This window comes from Dendropsophus ebraccatus, chromosome 12, assembly GCF_027789765.1.
Source record: "Dendropsophus ebraccatus isolate aDenEbr1 chromosome 12, aDenEbr1.pat, whole genome shotgun sequence".
Classification (NCBI taxonomy): domain Eukaryota; kingdom Metazoa; phylum Chordata; class Amphibia; order Anura; family Hylidae; genus Dendropsophus; species Dendropsophus ebraccatus.
The window spans coordinates 45,793,013-45,807,058 of NC_091465.1; positions in this window are offsets into that span (position 1 = coordinate 45,793,013).

The window sequence follows — 14,046 nt, forward strand, 5'->3', positions numbered from 1 at the left end:
ATTTTTTTACATGCCAGATACACTGACTGCGTAAGCCCATAAAACATTACAAGACAAATCTGTGTTTCTGATTATAGACAGTATTGCTTTAGACAATGTACTTATTATTGACATTTTCCAGTTCTCCACTGAACAGAAAATATTCTTGTTACTTACCCTGGAAAACAGCTTATAGTACTTCAGTCAACAGCGCAAAAACACTGATAATCAATATGACCAATAAAGAAAGAAAGATCACAGCAGCTCACCCGATAAAACGGTAAATCTTTACTCATGTGTCCGGTATGAGGATGCAGACCAGAGGTGACTCAAGTAACCTGTCACCCCACACCAAGTTTACAAGTGGGGGAGTGCTATACTGCATGGATTGCCAGTGTGTTACACCGTTGGGGAGTTAGTACAGTGTACAAGCGCAGCCAGTTCCTGTTGCGCCACCGCTGTCAGACCACCCATTGGGGTCAAAGTGCTGCCCACATGAGCACTGGAAAAGTACAGTGTTCCCAACCCAAGCTGCAGCCATCTTCCAGCCAAATCTTCCAGCCATCTTCCAGCCATCATCCAGCCAAATGGCTCACGTGTGTTCCCGGCAGGAAGAGGAAGTCACCCGGACCCAGGCCAGAAGTTCTGGCACCGCCACCTTGCTCCTCCTATACTCGGTTTTAGTAGCAATTTCCTAGCTACAATCATTGCTATCCAGATCATCAACATTACAGCTGTCACAGCATCTTTTCACTTAAAGGCACAGCGCTACCCTCAGCTCCAGCATGTCTACTACCAGAATCCTAGAATCCTTCCCATAGAGCAAGTTCCAGATTCAGCTATGGAACATTGGTCCTCTCTTAACAGACGTGAGTCCTTCTGGATATACCAGATGCATTGTTTGGCTGCAGAGGGACGCAACAAAACTGTTGAATACGTCTTCTAATATAACCCACGATTGCATTGATCAATTACCTGTTGTACAATAAGGCTCAATAAGCTCAACAGGGCTGTGTACATATCTGCACATAGGTCCTGTCCCTCGACGACCATTGAAACAGGCCAGCCTAAAGTTCTAGACCCCACCCCCCCTCTAGGTCAGCCAATACCAATGGCCGCTGAGGTGGCAGGGCCTATGCAGCAATGATGTCACGGGGTGGGGCCAACTGTGGCATTGTGGGCGGTGCTAAGTGACGCTTTGGCCGTAAAGCCCCGCCCAGATAGCACAATTCGCAGATGATAAAAGATCACTTTTTACCGGAACAAGCCCCATGACACCCATCAGTGGATATTATCAGTGCTGGATCATTCCTTATACATTGAACATTTCTTAATATAAGAAAATAAAAAATAAAATTGATATAGTATGTTACATAAATAGTAAATTTTCTCACAAACCAAAGAAATAATTTGTTGCAGTTTAATAACTATGCAGGCTTTTCTATTGTAACTTTAGCAAAAAAGTAAATGGGAAAAATATCATAAAAATATAGAAACTGGGCACTTTGCTTTCTCAAAATCTGCAGCATTTGATGACTGGTGATGTGGCTCTGGCATTCGCCGAGACATGGGAGCGGCTGCATGAGTGACCCGGAGTATGGGACGCGGCTGCAGCCGTAACACAGCAGGTTTTAAAAACCATATAGTGTACTCTGAGTTTACATATTAATGTCCATTTACATATTCTTTTTTATTAGACTAGTTTTTAAAACCACCTCACTAGACAAGAGATACGTTTTATTCTAATTAATAAGCTGATACGTGTCTTCAGCAGACGGCATGATAATTAACTGAACTAGTTACACACCAGCTTCATTTGTTTAGCCACCATCTATTGTTGATGAACTATCACTGCTTAATCAATGAGCGTAAATTATTAAAGAGCCTACACAGACAATTCAATTTCTACATAAATATGTAACTCAGTGATACCTATAATATTTCAAAAGTGTGTCAGACTCATACATAATATTACTGAGCAGTCTACAAGGCGCATCATACCAAACCGAGCTTAAAACCGTTATCTTTCTATGCATATGATATTATTTATAACGCCAGGTTAAAAAAAAAAAAAATCTAATTTAATGTCGTGAGAACACTGGGGGACGAGAAGTGTCAAACAAAGAGGTAGTCAAGGAAATGAAAGCAGAGCTCTGATTGGTTGCTGTCAGGAACTTACCTGACCGAGCTCCAGCAACGTCTTCTTTGACTGATGCGCAGCGCCGCCTCCCCTGCCGGGGCCAGGTGACAACATGGAGACAACATGGAGACCCGCCGGCATCGCTGTTAACCAGGGACACCACAGTCTCGCGTCACCCAGAGCCGGCCAGTCCATCCAGCTAAGCGGCCTCACACTCAGGTTGAGTGACAGATCGCCCTGCCACTCAGTCTGTAGTGCGTCAGCTGCAGTGTGGCTGGACAGTGTGGGCTCCTGGTCCAGTATAAAGTATGGTTGTGGCCAGTCTCTCATTGCTGGCTATAAAGGTTCATACCCTGATCCCAGCTCCCCCTGTCTACTTCTGCGATCACCATTCCTAATTTCTCTGCTTGCTCGACCTGTTACCTGACCTCCCGCCTGACCTTTTGACGATCCGTTTGATCCCTGATTTTTTACTGCTTGCCCGTTTGGTTCTGACTTGGCTTGTTGACTCTCCTTTGTTGTGTTTGTCTTGTTCTGTGTTACATTTATACAGTATTGGAGCACGTCTTTGTGGTTGTCCGCGGCTGCCTAGGGCCGATTGAGGCAAGTAGGTAGGGACAGTGGGTGGGTTCAGGCTAAGGACTGTCTCGTCTTGTCCCTATCACCCCATCCTGCAATTCAGACAGTTAATGTTTTATTTAATTCCCCTCACTGTGTCACACTTTATTGACAGATAATTAGCAATTAGGGAATGCTAAAAACTGTATATCTGTCATCATATATCTTTCATCTGTCATCATTCTTGATATATCCGGTTTAGTAAATTCTTGTATTCCCCATGAAGAAACAATTCTGTCATTTAAAGGCTTATTTTTTGTGGGACAAATTATACTTTTTACTAAGACCCATTATTTTACCATATAATGTATTACAAAGACAGCAAAAAAAGCATTACATATGCCTTGATCTATGCTATCAATGTTCTGCTGTTCTGCTGTTCTGTTCCACAATCACAAAAAATTGGAGTGATGTTCAATATCATAGCAGATAGCAGCCAACATACACACCACTCATGTTGCAGCTTTGGTTATTGAGCCAGACCGATGCCCTAACTATATATCATGGGCCAAGAAAGGGTTAAATTGTCACTGTTGTTTTTAGCTGTACCTACCTGTCACAAAGGCCACTGACCTGATTGGTTATTCTCTGTGGCTGGAAGTTCGGGCATCCATGGATACGAACACACCAAGAGTTATATGCACGCCCCCCCCCCCCCCAATTCAGATGCAATGGAGGTTGTACACATTACAGTCTCCATAGATGACCAAGCTTTTGGTCACAGAGAGGATTTCACCACTGATGGGGTCAGTGACATGTACACCTTAAACAACTTCACTCTGATAGCATAAAATAACTGTAAGTCAATCAATTTACCAAAATTTACACCTTACTCTGGGAAGACAGTCCTAAAATCATGGCTATAAGGTGTCCCACTTGTCTACTTATTACTGTACCTTGTCTGCTGTTGGGTAGGGTATAACATAAGAAGTGGGGATCTTGCTAGCCTAGGCTTTCCCATGTACTAAACACTGTGCATGCCTGTCAGTCTTCTCTAAAGACTCCACATTGTCAGCAGCCAGGATTGTTTGCAGCTTTCTCTGGGATCCCAGGTAGTAGACTGAGCATTATTATGTGACATTGATGGCTCTAATTGTGCTGGGAATTTGTAAATTTATTACTCTAGGATGGAGGAACTTCTTCCAGAACATTTTCCAAATTTACTAGAGAATAGGGGACTCCAGAGTTACTTGTCTTTTGCCAGACAGAAGGGAGGTTTGCATAGACCTGGATGGAGGCACAGAAAGTCTATAGAATTCCATGACCTTATGATATTGAAAACCTATGAATTTGCAATAGCCGGCATCCCAACTTCTAGAAAGCATTAAAAAGAAATAGTTGGAGAGGCTGAAGGCTGGACTTGAGAAAGTTGGCATCAAGTAAGTACCTGAACCCTCTACCTTCAGTACCACCTCTCTGAGCTTGGTCAATGGTGTGGAAAGTCTGAAGAGATCCAGGTTCATAAGGTAGAGTGCAGAAGCTTTAGCAAGGATCATAGTTTTGGCAACAAGTCTAACCTGCTATGTAGATGCATCATAAAGATATTGATCTGTCAAAATCACTGGCTTTAGGCAAGAAAGAATATCAGAGGTATGCCACAGTCCTCATCATTTCGAATTTGTATCAGGCATCTTCTAAGAAGTGTAGCCACCTGTAGCATACAGTCACCCTGTATATCCATGGCATCTTGAGCAGTTGAACCAACTTCCGTACACTAGGGTAGCTTTGAGAAGGTCATCTGAGAGGCCTAATCCTCAGGCTGTTTCTCAGATACTTAAAACATGGTCCTAAATCTTCTAGAAAGTACTGGACCTCTCATGGTGTATAAATTCAGCCATTATTACATGTTCAAGCAGCTGGCCATCTTTAAAGGCCCTAGGCCCATCAGAGGTGGCATTAGCGGTTTGAGCACAAGGACTTTAATTTCTGGATTTTCTCCAGAGGAAATGAAAGTCTCCTGTTTTCCTCATCCCATTGAAGTGAGTCTCATCAACCATCTGGAGGTCTTCTTCCATGTCAACAGAAATAAATTTAGGATCCTGTTTTAGATGGTTGGGAAATAGATTGTTTAAATTCCTGAATGAAACCCTGCACAAAGTCTATTAACTACAGTATATTACTATGTCTTGTATAGACGGTCCAGCTTAGGTATTTACAGGGTGACAACTCTGGCATCTATTAAATTCACAGGTGTCCGGTATTGGACTCTTGCATTTACAACAGACGTGTTACTGCTTGGAAGTCGTTTTTCTCCTCATTCCTTTTATTTTCCAGAGCAAGTGGATGAAACCTAGAAGAAGAAAAAAAAGGATTAAAATACACAACAGACACAGTGGAGGGGGTGAGTGTACCCCTAGCAAAAGCAAAGGGACTACAAACAGAAGGGATAGCACAGAGGAGCGTAGCACTGCAGAAACACCTGCAAACAGTAGGCAGAAGAGCCCAGCCACACACCACCTGTTCCCTTGATACAGAAGGAGACTACTCAATGGTATACTACATGCACACCTGCACTGTGCTTTTACAATATGAAGATCATCTTTGAAATAATTCATACCACTCTGTGACCGAAGCATTCCACATACTCCCTGATGAACCCATTTGCCAACTATGGGGGAAACGTGTCAGAAGTGGAATATGATCTAACAGAAACAAGATTCTTATATTATCCTTATACTACTGATAAAAAAAATTTCCCGCAGCGGGTTAATTCCGTGCAGAATCCACGCAGAAATGACATGGAAATTACATGGAATTCCATGTGAATTCCGCTGCAATTCTGCATGCATTCCATGGCAATTCTGCAAGCAGCAAATGGACGGAATTCCGTGCGGAAACCGTCAGTGGAAATTACGTGCAGAATTCCGCTACAGTTCCTCAGTGTGCCAACGTACCCTTAGAGAGAAAAAAAAGTTTTCTCCTTTCCTCATAAACAGATCTTGGTGTTCTGCTTTATGTTTGTTTCTAACTTTCCATTTGCAGCATATGACATTATAAGCATGCATGTACAGACATGTTAGGTAGACAAAGACAATCCTAATTATTTTTTTCCTCTGCCAGTGGAAAGTCTATATAGCATATCTAAATGGGGAATGAAGGCATGTGTTTGTAATGTATGCCTGTCTTGGAAAAGAGGTATCTATTACAGCTGGCATTGCTTAGCTATGATGATGACTAATTGAATCCGGACATGGCATGAAAACATCATATCTGTTTGCCCATTTGATATTTTTCCAGATACTATTCCTCTTGACTGCAATGCATTGCTTGTTATAGTGAAACATTAGTCTCTTTCCAAACATTGATGAGTCTTTTTAAATATTTTGTCTATTTTTTTTTATTGATAATAAAATACAATTTAGCTTGAATGTTGTATCGACAGTATATTCATGTCAATGGGCAACTTATGTGTATTGATGCATTTTTATGTTCACACTATGTAAAAACATCAGCTGAATTTCATGGCAATGGCCGTTGTTGTGCAAATAATGACTGTTGATTAAAAAATAACGGCTGTTTTTTTCCCCAATGGCGATTGGTATGAAATACGTCCGTTGTTTTTACATAGAGTGAACAGAGTCTTAAACAGCAGGCAATACGCAACAAGTCTAGTTAGAATGCCTTACCATGCAATCCTCCCTCCCCACCCCTCCCCACCCTGCCTGCCAATCAGGCCTATGAATCTGCCTCTTTTCTGTGGTGTACGCCTGAGTCGCATTTTGGTAAAAGTCCTCCAGTGTACATAAAGATAATCAGTATTTATCTGGCAGATTATGTAGCAAATGAATCATAACTGGAAAAAATCATCTTGGGAAGCTGCATTGGATGGACATGCAAAGTGGAAAGTGACCAAGCACAGCTACTGCCCCTCTCCATGCAAATACCAGGGTCCTTTGGATGCAGTGCTGGAAAAAAAAAAGAAAAAAAAAGAAAAAAGAAAAATCAGTGTGCTTGCTGGCCAGAAAAGCTTGTGATTTGCAGCAAAACATTATAAAGCAAATTAGAAGCCCATGAACACTGCACATGAACATGATTCTTATAATCCATATATGTATTTATGTAATTAACTGCAACGCATAGAAAAAAGACCAGACAAAGAAATAATGTGTCGTCAACATAGTAATTTCAAATTACAGAAATATTGCATACTTGTGTCAGCCATAATATAGGAAGACATTTTTGCAAATAGGTCCATAGTAATTACATGCACTGTGTGATAGCGCACACTGGGGTTCATAATTACATGCAAATGATACAACACAGGAATGAATAATGTATTGCTGGACATCTTTCACTTAAATAGCAATTAACAATAAAGCATACCAAAGCAAGTTGATGTGGAAGATATTAGCTATGATTTTTTCAATTCTTAACATATTTGAGCTATTAATGCTCTACAAGATTACATTCCAAATAGCTGCTATGAGTAATTTAGAACAAAAAGACCCTAAAGAGCTTGTTATCTCCTCCATGCCCAACCGTATCTTATCTTGTATCTAGGCTAGAGGTGGCCCAAGAGGGTAAATACAGTGGGAAAAATAAAGATTTTTCGCTGCGGAATCTGTTGGTGCTATACAAATAAAATAAAATAAAAGATTTGATACATTGAGGATTTGCATGTTTTCCCACCTACTAAGAATAGAAAGGTGGATAATTTTTCTTGTAAAATTCAAATTGAGAGAGACAGAATCTATAAAAATAATCCAGAAAACATTTTATTGCATGAAATAAATTTTGGGTTCAGAAACCTTTTTTTGCAATTACAGAGGTCATAGGTTTTCTGTAGTTCTTGACCAAGTTGACACACACTGCATCAGGGAATCTACTCCCGCAGCAGGGCTGTCACTCCCAGGAAGAAATTGACTGCCCACGCAGCCAGTGATTGGTGGAACGTTCTGTCACTTTGAAGACAAGAGTTACAGCCGGAGACACAGGAGACGCATAGGAGGACACTGGGGGAGAGCAGGCAGGTGAGCATACCATTTTATTTTGTTTGTGCGGCCGCCATTTCTTTACAAACTCGTTCCGAACTTTGCAAACAGTTTGTTTCAGTACTGAACCAAACTTTTTGCAAATTTTGGAATGAATCTTGGTTCAAAAAATTCGGTTTACTTGTCTCTGTTCATCATCCGTTTTGGAGATACCGTAATAGTTCTTCGGAGAAGAATAGTAGGACCACACAAACACAAAAACTCTTATTGAAGTAGCACTTCAAAAATGTTCTTCATCTGTTCTTTCAGTGCAAAATATTTAATTGCAAGTTAGGTATACCAATTTTATTTTATTTTTTTGATTGAATAACTGGAAAAAAAAACCCTTTCTTTTGCAGTATATGCATTTTAGTTATTTTAACCTATAAATTCTTTATTTAGATAATGCCCAGCGGAACAAAAATGTTTTAAATGAACTTATTAAATTATTAAACATTTATACTAAATATATATTATAGTATCACCACATGCATAATAACTAAAACTAATAAACTATAGGATTTATTATTTATTTATTTGGTATCACTATCATACTGACCCAGATAATATAAAAGTATAATGTTATTTTGGTCCTTACTATCCCCTATTCCTTACACACTGACACTGTCCAATCATCACTGACACATGATCAGACTATGTGGGGACACATCCTATGGAACAGGGGATTGGTAACACCCAGATGTCAGTCATGCCTGGGATACATATAATAGTGCTATATTACTGTGCCACTTAAAGTGTACCTGTTTTTCTGACTTGTGCCGGATGAAAAAAACAGACTAAACCCAGGAATTTCAGACAGTACAGATGTGTCCAATGTGTCCATCAATCACGTGACTGCCTTCTCTCTGTGAGCACTCAGATGGCCTGGGATACACAGGGAGTTTAAAAAAAAAAAAGTCAGAAAACAGGAAATGCCATGTTTTCCATGATAACTAAAAAATAAATAATGAACGACAGTGACACTTACGTTTCCAGGAGGAACAGAGGAAGAGCACAGCACAAAGTTCTAACTAAAGCTGCTATGGAATTGTTATCTCATGGGCATCACAAATACTTCCTATAACAGATGTCAGGAGACACACATGGCTCCATCAGCTAGGGACACACGTGACATCTTTTCTGATTATTCTCCTATACCAGACCCCAACAAAAAAAAACACATCCCAGAGGCCTAAATAAATTAAATCTGCAGACTCGTGATTAAATGGAATCCACGGACCCCAAAATAAATTCATAACCTGGACACCCAAATAAATTTATGCAGCAGACCCAAAATACATTCATGCCCCAACATGTATATTCAGACCCCAGCCCATGTTAACTTATACCTCAAACTCCAAAAGAATTACAAATCTCATACTGCCTCTCCCCACACAATAACCACACAGCTTAACCCCCCCCCCCCCAACCTCCATTGGTTATAGTGTGCACCTCCTCCTCATATAGGTAACACAGAGTGGCACTGCCAGGAGCTGCACTCTGTCACTGTGCAATGTGCTGGATCACTGGCTAACACACAAAGAAGTCCCCTTAGCTGCTGTTCATGCTGTTAGTTTTTAAAAATGTAAATTTTAATTATGCATCCTTGGCTGCCCATGGACTGGCAATCTAACCGGCCCAGCGGGCAGTCGCCCGATATGCCAGATTGTCAGTTTGGGCCTGCCCCATATACAGGACTTTGTGTTCTGACTCCTCTCTATCATAGACAGCATTGATGGAGTTAACAATTTGTGTTATAGTAGCTCTTCTGTGAGAACAGACTATACGGGAAGCCTTTGTTTTGGCAATATCCACTGTATATTGGGACCACCTCTGAAGGTGCGGTCCTCTAGACATCCCAATTTGGCTCTTGTCAAAGTCAATCAGACTTAAACTTGAACATTTTTCCTGCTTCCAATGTATGGACTTCAAGAAGTGCCTGTTGATTTGCTATGTAGTATATTCAAACCCTTGACACTGTATAAATATTACTAATGATGTTCATTTTACAAGACAGAAGTTTTTGTTAATATGGCTGATTGGCATATATTGTAGTTATATTACAGTATAGTCGTTCTTCTATAGTCATCCTAATTTACATAATGATCTCAAATTGATTAAGATTGTATAGCAACTGAGGTGTTTGCTGGGGCGGTTGTATTTCTGATTAATGATCTGACAGTTTAATTTTCAGACTGAGAATTATTTGTTGTTTTTCTAAATGTGCCGAAGATTTTTCTTAATTACTTCTAATGTCAATGGTAAAGGAATTGTATTAAGATACCTTCAGTTATTATCCTTAAGGACTGTAGCCCAAGTTTTGAATACTCAATCATATCCATATTATAGAGTATGAGGAGGTAAGAGTTTAATCAGCCAGATTACGATATTTTAAAATGATTTAATGAGCTATGCAATTAAAAAACTAAAGTCAGTATTTGACTAACTAAAATTACATATTGACTAAATAGTACAGCCATAATCTGAAAACTACAGAGAAGAAAAGTAAATATTGTAACAATGTCTCTTGTTAAAGGGGGTACTCCTGCTTTTTCTTTTCTTTAAAGGGAACCTTTCACCCCCCGTGCCGGGGTGACAGGCTCCCGACCCCCCGTTAAAGCCCCCTATACTCACCTAATCTGGAGGTGGTCGGGTGATGAAGATCTCAGCCGCTGCAGCCCGGCGCGTGCGCTGAGAGATGAGTCCAACACCCATAGAGAATGACAGGAGAGTCCAGCACTCCGTCATTCTCTATGAGCGTTGGACTCATCTCTCAGCGCGCGTGCCGGGCTGCAGCGGCTGAGATCTTCATTACCCGACCACCTCCAGAAGCGGGACCCGGCAGGATTAGGTAAGTATAGGGGGCTCTAACGGGGGGTCGGGAGCCTGTCACCCCGGCACGGGGGTGAAAGCTTCCCTTTAAAATCAACCGATGTCAGAAAGTTACATAGTTTTGTAATTTACTTCTATTTGAAAATCTCAGGTCTTCCAGTATGTATCAGCTGCTGTTTGCCCCGCAGGAGGTGGTGTATTCTTTCCAGTCTGTCACAGTGCTCTCTACTGGCATCTCTGTCCGTGACAGGAACTGTCCAGAACAGTAGTAAATCCCCATAGAAAACCTTTTCTGCTTTTGACAGTTCCTGTCACGAACAGAGGTGTCAGCAGAGAGCACAGTGTCAGACTGACTTTAAAGCGACTCTGTACCCACAATCTGACCCCCTCCAAACCACTTGTACCTTCAGATAGCTGCTTTTAATCCAAGGTCTGTCCTGCGGTCCGTTCGGCAGGTGATGCAGTTATTGTCCTCAAAAACAACTTTAAACTTGCAGCCCTGTGCCCTACGGGAGTATCTGTGCCCTAACTTTGCACCGCCTCTCCGTTCCTCCTCCCCACCCTCTTCATCATTAGGAATGCCACTGGAACATTTTCTCCTGTCTGAACATTTCACAGGTGCCTTAAAGACCAAGCCCATGTTCAGTATTCACACAGCTGACGAATAGGAGACAATCTGCCTGGAGCAGTCCTAATGATGAGGAGAAACAGATTGCTGAACTCAGGGAGACCAGCCAAACGACAACACTGCCGGCTGCTAGTGAAAGCGCTCAATGCAGTGAAGTCCTAGGTGCATTGCCCCCTGGGAAACATGAATATGCAAAAGAGGAGCCTGTGGAGCCTCATTGAAGAGTCTCAAAACACAGGACTAGCCAGATATCCCTCGGGGAAAGACCCAGCCAAGGGGCAGCTACTGTTAGGAAACCACCAAAACCACCATATTAAGTGGCCCTATAAGTCAATGTAATGACAAGGGATAAACCAAGGCTAGGTAACCATCCACATACAGCTTTTTCGGGGTGTTGCCCCTCATCAGTGTGGAGCAGGATTCTGGCTAGGTGGGAGCAATGCCTGGTAGAGCCATAAGAGAAACAGATTGCTGAACTCAGCAGCCGGCAGTGTTGTCGTTTGGCTGGTCTCCCTGAGTTCAGCAATCTGTTTCTCTTATGGCTCTACTAGGCATTGCTCCCACCTAGCCAGAATCCTGCTCCACGCTGATGAGGGGCAACACCCTGAAACAGCTGTATGTGGATGGTTACCTAGCCTTGGTTTATCCCTTGTCATTACATCCCTTGTCAGATTGTGGGTACAGAGTCGCTTTAACAAGCTAAAAATTGTGATGGATAGACCCTCAGCAAAGTCTTGTTGCATGTTCCTGACAGTTGTTAGCACATTGGAAAATTGTCCAAGGAAGAAAAATTGCTGACATGCGCTCAGGGCCTGTTGATCTCATAGATGCACTATTGTAGCACACATTGCATATAAGGGAAGTCAGGCTATGATAAAAGGGTGCCAGAAAACACAGTGTAACAAAGTCTTCTTCCACTGTATTGGACAAAGAACGGAGCATCTCTAAGGCAGCGCTTTTTGGTAATCAGGTTTAATTTCCCTTGCTTATTCAGCCTATCATTTATCTCCTCCAGACATACCGCTGATTCATAGTTACAAAGGGGGACATTTATCAAGACTGGCGTACTTGTACTCATATAAATGTAATATTTTTCAGAATATGGTTGTAATAACTTAGGCAAATACATAGGGAATAAAGAGAAAGTAATGAAGAGGTAGAATATATGTATATTATGTCAGATATGCCGTTATATGCCTTGTGATGTTGAGGGGGAAAAAACGTTAATGTTGCATGGAAAACAGTACTTAGGTTCAAATTTGCAATAGGAAAATTATTGCAGATTGTGAACCATCACAAGCAGGATATTCTTAATGTACAAGTCTGTAATTTACTTCATGTTGATTTTTTGATTTTATTTTACATTCTTTGGGGGAGATTTATCAAACATGGTGTAAAGTGAAACTGGCTCAGTTGCCCCTAGCAACCAATCAGATTCCACTTTTTTTTCCCAGAGTCTGTGAGGAATGAAAGGTGGAATCTGATTGGTTGCTAGGGGCAACTGAGCCAGTTTCACTTGACACCATGTTTGATAAATCCCCCCCCCCCTTTATGTCTGAATCAAAGGCAACTTTAAAAAAAATAAAAAAAAAATAATAATAATAATAATAATAATAATAATTATTATTATTATTATTATTATTATTATATAAAATAATAATAATCATATTAGCTGTGAATACATGCACATATTAGCTCAATTGATATTGAGTGGAAAAATCAATCCACAGAAACCACAATTTCACAATGTGTCAACAAAGTCAAAATTAAAACACTTTTTACCCCAATTGTACACTATCAGTGTTATCAGAAACATTAAAACAGTATGTTTTTAAGCAAATTGTGTACTATAGCAGTATCCTTTCATACCACAAGGGTGCGCTGTTTCACTGCATTACACACCCCCTTGCTTCTTTATCACAAAGAGATGCTCTGCTGAAGATTCAGTGTCGATACATTACAATGTTACTAACAATCCCGAGCCATGGCGATTGCACTGCATCTTATCCATCAGACACATGGACAATATGACACAATGTGGGTACAACATAGCAAATGCTCCTGATACAGTTGTGTTATTAGTACATAACATTTTATAGATATTAGATATTAGATTTATTAGATATTTTAGCCCAATACTTTAGTTTGTCATTTTTATAATTAGCAAACATAATATTACCAGTAGTATGTATAATTTCTTGAAAGTGTTAGCTCTCTGCTTGATGCTGGTCTGTAGGATGTTGGATATGCATGAGTTTACATAGATCCCCCCCCACACACACACACACACACACACACATTGAGTGTATGGATTTGATTAGTTATAATCTCATCCACATTGCTGGTACTGTATACCTGGAGGGAATATCCACAGCCAGGGGAGCAGCTAAAGGCTCATGAGCCCTGGTGTAAAATTTAAAGGGGTATTCTAAAATATTCTTTTAAAAATACATTTAAAGTTATCTAGATATCATTATGTAATGTATTATCGTGCCTACACAGTCCTGTTTCACAGGTAGTTAATTAAAATCCAGGAAGTGAAGAAAACCGGTCTCTGTGCAATGCACTCTGTCTCCTGCTCCCTCTGCCCCCCCACCAGAAACAAAGACCATGTGACTTCTGTCTGTCTCACATTCAGTTTGTTTGCTGAGCACAGAAAGAAGATGCAGACGTGACAGGGGATGGAGTGAAGGCAAGATTTAGGTGGACAGAGAATGGTGGGAGAAACAGGATATTTTGAGTGTGCATTGCAAAGACTACTAGGAAATGTAGTCTGATAGAAGTGCAGGGGAGGAGGAACAGCAAGAGATATGTAGCAGGACAAAAACGGCATCAGAGGTGCAGGACTACTGTAAAAACACATTAGAAGCAGTAGCAGA